Below are 8,094 nucleotides of genomic sequence, written 5' to 3'. Positions count from 1 at the left end.
TCTGGGGCTTTTTGTTGTTGTTTTGTTGGTTTTTTTTAAAAATTTCCCCCCATTAGTATTAAATCCTCAAATTAAAAAAAAAAAAAGAATAGACTGAATTTTTCTATGAAATGCTTGGAAGAGTGCTTAGCACACAGTAGGACCACAGAAAATGTTGGGTGTTAGTATTCAGGTGCCAGGAACAGTGCAAAGTGTTGGGGATACAACAATAAAAGACAAATTAAATGCCTTCATAGAACGCACACTCTAGGGGCGCCTGGGTGGCTCAGTTGGTTAAGTGTCTGCCTTGGGCTCAGGTCATGATCCCAGGATCCTGGGATTGAGCCCCGAGCAGGGCTCCCTGCTCAGCGGGGAGTCTGCTTCTCCCTCTGTCCCTCCCCTCTGCTCATGCTCTCTCTCTCAAATAAATAAATAAAATCTTAAAAAAAAAAGAGAACTCACACTCTAATGGAAGAGATGAAGAGCAAACCAAACTAAAAACCAAACCAAAACAAAAACAGGTTACGATTTGTGCTATTAAAAAAATGATACTTGGGATACCTGGGAGGGGCAGTTGGTTAAGCCTCCAACTCTTGGTTTCAGCTGAAGTCATGATATGAGGATAGTGATATTAATCCCTGTGTCAGCCTCCTCACTCAGCACAGTCTGCTTGAGACTTTCCCTCTCCCTCTGCCCCTTCCCCTCAAATAAATAAATAAATCTTTTTAAAAAATGATACTTGTGTGGCACCAGGCTGGTCCAGTCAGAAAAGCTTGTGGCTCTTGACTTTGGGATCGTGACTTTGAGACCCGTGTTGGGTGTAGAGATTTTTTTTTTTAAAGATTTTATTTATTTATTCGAGAGAGCGTGCACACATGTGAACACAAGCAGGGGGAGCTGCAGAAGGAGATGGAGAAGCAGGCTCCCCGCCTGATGCAGGGATCGATCCCAGGACCCCGGGATCATGACCTGAGCTGAAAGCAGACACTTAATGGACTGAGCCACCCAGGCACCCTGAGTGTAGAGATTATTTAATAAATAAACTTAAAAAAATTCTTTTAAAAAATGATACTTGTGATAAAGACAAGTATCACCTTTTCACCTTTGGAGAAAGTGACCAAGCAAGGCCTCTTCTGGAAGGCTGATATTTAAGGGGAGGCACACCACAAGACAAGTGGGGGAAGACGGTTCCAGACAGAGGGCCCAGCAATTGCAAAGGCCCTGAGGTGGGAATGAGATTGGCTTGTTCAAGGAACAAAGAGGCAAACAGTTAGAGTGCGACACAGGAAGTGATGAAGACAAGATACGAACCTGGGTTCAGTATGACCAGGAATTTCATCACGTGTTTTAATTGCATCAGTTTGCTGCAGGGTTCAAGTTCATTCGATGTTCTCAAACTTGAATGGAGACCTAGAGTCTGATTCAAGTGTGAGAGTGGCCTTCATCACAGGTGAGGTTTATCCTTTTATTTTTTATTTTTTAATATTTTTTTTGTTTATTTGACAGAGAGAGATAGCAAGAGCAGAACACAAGCAGGGGGAGTAGGAGAGGGAGAAGCAGGCTTCCCGCAGAGCAGGGAGCCCGACGTGGGGCTCAATCCCAGGACCCTGGGATCATGACCTGAGCCAAAGGCAGACACTTAATGACTGAGCCACCATAACCGGGGAGCGGATAGGGCCTAGAAATTAAGGAGAGGAACTGACCATGGGCAGGCCAGGCTCCATTCTCTTCCTCCCCTGCAAAGTCTAAAATAGAAACAAGGTTATAGGTGCCATTTAAATCAAACAGTAGCTCTATAGGGTGGGCCCACAGGGGACTTTTACCTTCTAATTTATTTCCGTCTCAAGTTTTTACAACAGGCATATTTCCTTTCGTCATTAGAAGAACAACAGGAGGAAAATAATAATAATAAAAATCTTCAAGGTAAAAAAAAAAATTTTTTTTAGGACAATTAGTATTTGTTACTGTGCTGCCTGCCATGGGAAATGCAGACATAGGGGTGTGGTGATTACCTGGGTGGAGTTTAGGCTCTAGCAGTGGAGTGCATGACGCTGTCAGATGAAAACAGATGATATGACGTTATATTGCTTGGTAGAGTCTAAAAGTTGTGTCAAAATTTAAAGAAGAATTTTGGGGCGCTGGGTGACTCAGTTCAGCATCTGACTCTTGATTTTGGCTCAGGTCATGATCTCAGGGTCCTGGGATTGAGCCCTACTCAGCGGGGAGTCGGTTTCTCCCTCTGCCCACCCCCATCCCGCCCCGCTCATGCTCTTTCTCTCTCTTAAATAAATAAATAAAATCCTTTAAAAAATAAAGAAGCAGGGTGGCTGGGTGGCTCAGTTGGTTAAGCGACTGCCTTCAGCTCAGGTCATGATCCTGGAGTCCCGGGATCGAGTCCCACATCGGGCTCCCTGCTCAGCAGGGAGTCTGCTTCTCCCTCTGACCCTCTTCCCTCTCGTGCTCTCTATCTCTCATTCTCTCTCTCTCAAATAAATAAATAAAATCTTAAAATAAAATAAAATAAAGAAGCAGAATCACCTTGTTTAAAAAAATATTAACTAAGCACTGTGTTTGGTGTTGGGATACAGGAGTAAGCAAGACAGACAAGGTCCCTGCTCTCATAGAGCTGCCAGGCTACTTAGACATTAGGGGGATGAGGAGCAGAAAGAGCACTCCTGGCAGAAGGAACAGCATGAGCAAAGCCTCTGAGGTTGGAAATAAAAACAGAAACAGAAACAGAAAGAAGGCTAGCTCAGAGGATGTGTCCTTAGTGAAAATAGTGGAGATAGGCAGTGATTGTATCCTTCAGGGTGGTGGAGGTTTTTTCCTAAGGGAACAGGAAGCCATTGAAGGGTTGCAAAGTGGAGTGGCGGCATAGTCAGAATTGTGCTTTAGAAGGGTCACCCTGGCTGCTAAATGGAGAACAGACTGGAGGCAGTGAGCTCTAAGGAGAGAGACCAGCCTGGAGACTACTGCAATAGTCTAGGGGAGACAGAACAGTGGCCATAACTAAAGCAGGGATGGAGAAGATGAGAGAGACATTTCCTTCTTTTCTTTTCTTTTTTTATGTAGGCTCCATGCTCAGCATGGAGCCCAGTGTGGGGCTTGAACTCACGACCCTGAGATGGAGACCTGAGCTGAGATCAAGAGTTGGTTGCTTAACGGAATGAACCACCCAGGCGCCCCAAGAGAGACATTTCTAAGGTAAAATCCAGTTGGTGGTTGACTGGATGTAAGAATGAAGGAGGAGGAGACAATGAGAAAGACCGATCCCTAGTTTGTTAGTGTGGGGACTACATGGCTGGTGATGCTGTTCTCAGGCCACCACACCACTGACAAGAGATGCCTGAAATTAATAATCTAGTAGGAGAGCCAGGCAGGGAGACAATCATCCATCACACACAGGAAAATGAAATGTGCAGGAAGAGTGATGCTGGCAGGGCCTCTGGGGGCAAAGAGAGAGGGGGGATGGGTTCTGGCTGGGGAGCCTCAAAGGGCAAAGAGATCATAGTAGATGGAGCAGTTGGAGAGAAGCTGGAGAAAGGAGGCTGGGAAGATGACACATGATATAGGGCTTGGAGAAGACCTATGTGGTTGAGACAAAGTGGGTGAAGATGCTCCCAGGAGGCCCTACCTGGCTGTCTGAGGAGTCAGTGAAGAGAACTCACACTCAGTTCTAGAAACACAGGTCTTTCCTGTGTTTTAGAAAATCAGTGGTGAGTGTGTAAGAGGCAGTAAAATAGGTGCTTCCCTATGCACAGAATATCTCTAGAAGATTCGTTAGAAATCTCTAGTATGGTGACGTTCTTTGCAGTAAAACTATGGTTGGAGGACAGGGATGGGAGGTGACTTTCCCTTCTTTATTTTTATTTTTTGGTAATTTGAACCATGTAGATATATTACCTATTTGATACTCCAATACTTAAATAATTATTAAGAAAAAAGTATGTACTGGGGGTACCTGCCTGGCTCAGTCAGTGGGGTGTGCGACTCTTGATCTCGGAGTCATGAGTTCAAGCCCCACATTGGACGTAGAACCTACTTTAAAAAAAAAAAAAGCATGTACCAGTTGAATGCAGAAACTGGGGTCAGACAGCTGTGCATTTGATCTTGCCTCAGTCAAGCTTGTCTCTAGTTGTGTCAATTTTTGCTTCTCTAAGGCCCAGTTTCCTCATCTGTAAAATGGGGATAATAGTAGTTCTTACTTCATGGGTTGTTGGAAGAATTAAATGGGATAATCTATGTCAAGTGCCAGCACTGCAGTGAGGATAGGCTAAATAGATGCTATTAGTATCAGTAATTTAATGGTAAGTTAGATGGGCGCACACCCGCTCCAAGGGTAATCTCAGTTACCTCGACCCGTCGAGGGAAGGCATTTGGAATCAAACACAGCTGAGGTCTCTGTAAGTGAGGACTACCTCTCTAAGCTACAATGGCCCTCCTCTGCAAATGAGGATGCTAACACACCTCCCTCCTAAGATCAAAGAGCTACTGGGTGGGGACAGTTAGTCAATGCCAAGTGCAGCACCCTGTGAATTATGAGTTAGGAAGTTGAAGATTTTCAGGATGATCTCTCTTTCTCTCTCTCCCGCTCCCCCAACACCTCTATCCCCAACCCAGGGGGCCCTTCGGTCTCTCCTGTCTGCCTCCCACTAAGGGTGAGGTGGGGGAGGTGGGGACATTCTCTAAAAATTGAAGTTTTCTCTTTTTGTTCCAATCCAGGGAAGATGCAGGAAAAATTCCAGAGGCAAGGCCTTAAGGAGTCCTGAGGCAAGGGCCGGGCTCCCTGTATCCCTCTCGCAGGTTCCACCTCCCTCCCTCCTTCAAGGATCCTGAGACGGGACAGCCACGTTGAAGGTCGCAGGCACTATTCATCTCCGTCCAGACTCGTGGGCGGTACCCGCACATGCGGACCCTGCCACCTACAGGGAGAGAGCGGTACTGCAGGCGCGGGTGCCGGAGAAGCCCCATCCAGTCACCCTTGTGTCAATGTTTGTTCAGTGCCTTTTCTGCACCAGGCGAAGGGGTCCCTGTCCTCATGGGGTTTACAGTCTGATGGGAAGAATACCAGCAACAGAAGTGCTGGTAGCAACTTCATAATCTGCTTTTTGGTGAAAGCTTTCTTTCTCTTTTTTTTTTTTTTAAGATTTGTTTATTTTAGAGAAAGAGCACGAGCTGGAGGGGCAGATGGAGAGGGAGAGAGAGAATCTCAAGCAAACTCCACGCTGAGCTCGGAGCCCGATGTGGGGGCTCGATCTCATGACTATGAGATCAGGACCTGAGCCTAAACGAAGAGTCGGGCTCTTAACCCACTTAACCACCCAGGCACCCCTGAAAGCCTTTGTTCCTATAACACAAGTAATATATATTCATATATTCATTGTAGTAAATTTTAAAAGAAATTAATACCCAGACATTACTTCTGTTAACATGTGAGTATAGTCCTTACAGTATTTGTGCATTTTACAAAAAGTGGAAACACATTTCATAACATTTTGCAGCCTGCTTTGTTGTGTTTAACAGCTTTATTGAGATACATTTCACATAATATATGCCAGCTTTCCTTTTAACTTAACAGTGGGAAGTTAATAATAATTTAGTGCAAATTGCTATTTGTTGAGCAAGGTGCTGAGATTTTTCACACACATCATCACATTCAGTCCTCCCCAAAACCATAGCAGGTAGGTACTAATATCGTCTTCATTCTGAGATGAAGAAGCTGGGACACAGAAAAGGAAAGTTAGAGGCACCTGGCTGGCTCAGTTGGTGGAGCATGCAACTCTTGATCTCGAGATTGTGAGTTTGAGCCCCATGTTGGACATAGAAATTACATGAATAAAAAAGGTGTGTTGCGGGGGAGTGACTTGTCCGGTAAAAGTAGCACAGCCAGGATTTTAATTCAGCCTTGTTTGAGAACATAAGTTTTGTTTGTTTTTTTTAAAGTAATCTCTCTACCCAATATGGTGCTCAAACTCACGACCCTGAGATCAAGAGTTGCATGCTCTTCTGCCTGAGCCAGCCAGGTGCCCTGAGAACATGAGTTCTTTTTTTTTTTCTTAAGATTTTATTTATTTAGGGGCGCCTGGGTGGCTCAATCAGTTTAGCAGCTGCCTTTGGCTCCGGTCATGATTCCTAGGTCCTGGGATCAAACCCCCAATCATCGGACTTCCTGCTCCAAGGGGAGCCTGCTTCCCCCTCTCCCACTCCCCTTGCTTGTGTTTCCTCTCTCGGTGTGTCTCTCTCTGTCAAATAAATTAAATAAGATCTATTTATTTATTTGAGAAAGAGAAAGCACACACTCAAGTAGGGGGGCGGGGCAGAGAGAGAGAGGGAGAAGCAGACTCCCTGCTGAGCAGGGAGTCTGACACGAGACTAGATCCCAGGACCCCAGGATCATGATCTGAGTCAAAGGACAGACGCTTAACTGACTGAGCCACCCAGGTGTCCCGAGAACATGAGTTCTTAACCATTTCATTATGCCTGCTCTGTGCCCAGCTGTATGGAATTCAGAAGAATCAGGAAAGAAAAAGGGGAGAGGCTCTCATGGAGCTCAGAGTGGAAACGAAGATGTAGAATGGTCTTCATACATGGTACAGTGAGCTTAAACATCACTGGGGGACCAGCACAAGGAGCCGATGTAATCAGGAAAGGCTGACCTGTAGGAGAGAGGACTCGGTGGGGTGTGTGTAGACATAGATGGGCAACAGAGTGGGAAGGGCATTCCAGCCAGGAGGGGCCAGCCTCAGCAAAGTTTCAGGTGCAGATATGTGTATAAGCACAAACAGGGACAAGTAAGGGAAAATAATTAAGCACCAAGTTCTATGGAAATAAAGAGATGGATGACACCTGCGGTCTGCCCTTCAAAAACTACGCAGAGGGTTGGGGGAACCATAGAAATAAATAATAGTTACCCTTCACTGTGCACACCCCACATTCCAGGTTCTCTACCTACACTGTCACATTTAAGTTCACAATAGCTCTGGAAGATTGGCAGTTGTTGGCCCCATTTATAAATGAAGAAAAGAAGGCTCAGAAAAATAAATGCCTTGCTGTAGGTCCCTGAGTAGGGAGGACTAGGGCCAAGAGAGTCAACTGAGGAGGCTCAGGGTCTGAATCCAGTGCTCTAACCTGCAAGCTACACTATTCTGCCTGCCCTAACTTTCACAGCCAGCCCCCTGTGCAAACCTCCAGGTGCATTACAGTCAGGGATCTTTGTAAATTGCAATGCTGATGATCATCTCTCTCCTAGCTTAAAACCAAGCCTTCTCAGTACCCTTCAGATAAAATCTTGACTCAGCACGACCTGCAGGACCCTTTAAGTTCTTACTCCCTCCCTCCCTTCATACCTCCAGCTTTAAGGCACTGTTTGGAATTCCAGATACAGTACCCTTATCTCTTCTCTGTGGTGATGTCTGCCTGGAAAACTCTTATCTCCCTCCCAATCCAAATTTGTCCCTGACTCATTCATATTTATTTGGGAAGGAGCCATGACTTAGATGTCGCCTCCTACAGAAAGACTTCCCAGATTGCCCCACTATAATCCAGGCCCTTCTGCTCTGCTTCCATGACCCTATACCCCTTCTCCTAATCATGGCAATAATAATAGTTAACAATTTATTTATTTTTTAAAAGATTTTATTTATTTATTTGAGAGAGAGAAAGAGAGGGAACATGAGAGGGGGGAGGGTCAGAAGGAGAAGCAAACTCCCTGATGAGCAGGGAGCCCGATGTGGGACTCCAGAATCATGACCGGAGCCGAAGGCAGTTGCTTAACCAACTGAGCCACCCAGGCGCCCCAATAGTTAACAATTTTTGAGCATTCACTTTGTGCTAAGGTTACTTAAGTTATTGAAGCAGTGTCACACAGTAATTAAACGTGTAAGCTTTAAGACCAGACTTTCTGGATTTGAATCCTGGCCCAATCACTTAAAGGGCTGTAAAACTTAGGCAAATGGCTTAACCTCCCTTTGTACCTCAGTTTCCTCATCTGTAAAATGGGGATAAGAATAGCACCTATCTCATAGGACTGTTGTATCTGTGAAGGACCCAGGACATGGTAAGTGGTTTTATAAAAATATTTTTTAAGATTTTATTTATTTGGGCGCCTGGGTGGCT

Source organism: Callorhinus ursinus, unplaced genomic scaffold (assembly GCF_003265705.2).
Source record: "Callorhinus ursinus isolate GAN/ISIS: 27379988/994484 unplaced genomic scaffold, GSC_fseal_2.0 scaffold41, whole genome shotgun sequence".
Lineage (NCBI taxonomy): Eukaryota > Metazoa > Chordata > Mammalia > Carnivora > Otariidae > Callorhinus > Callorhinus ursinus.
This window is presented reverse-complemented; position numbering follows the sequence as displayed.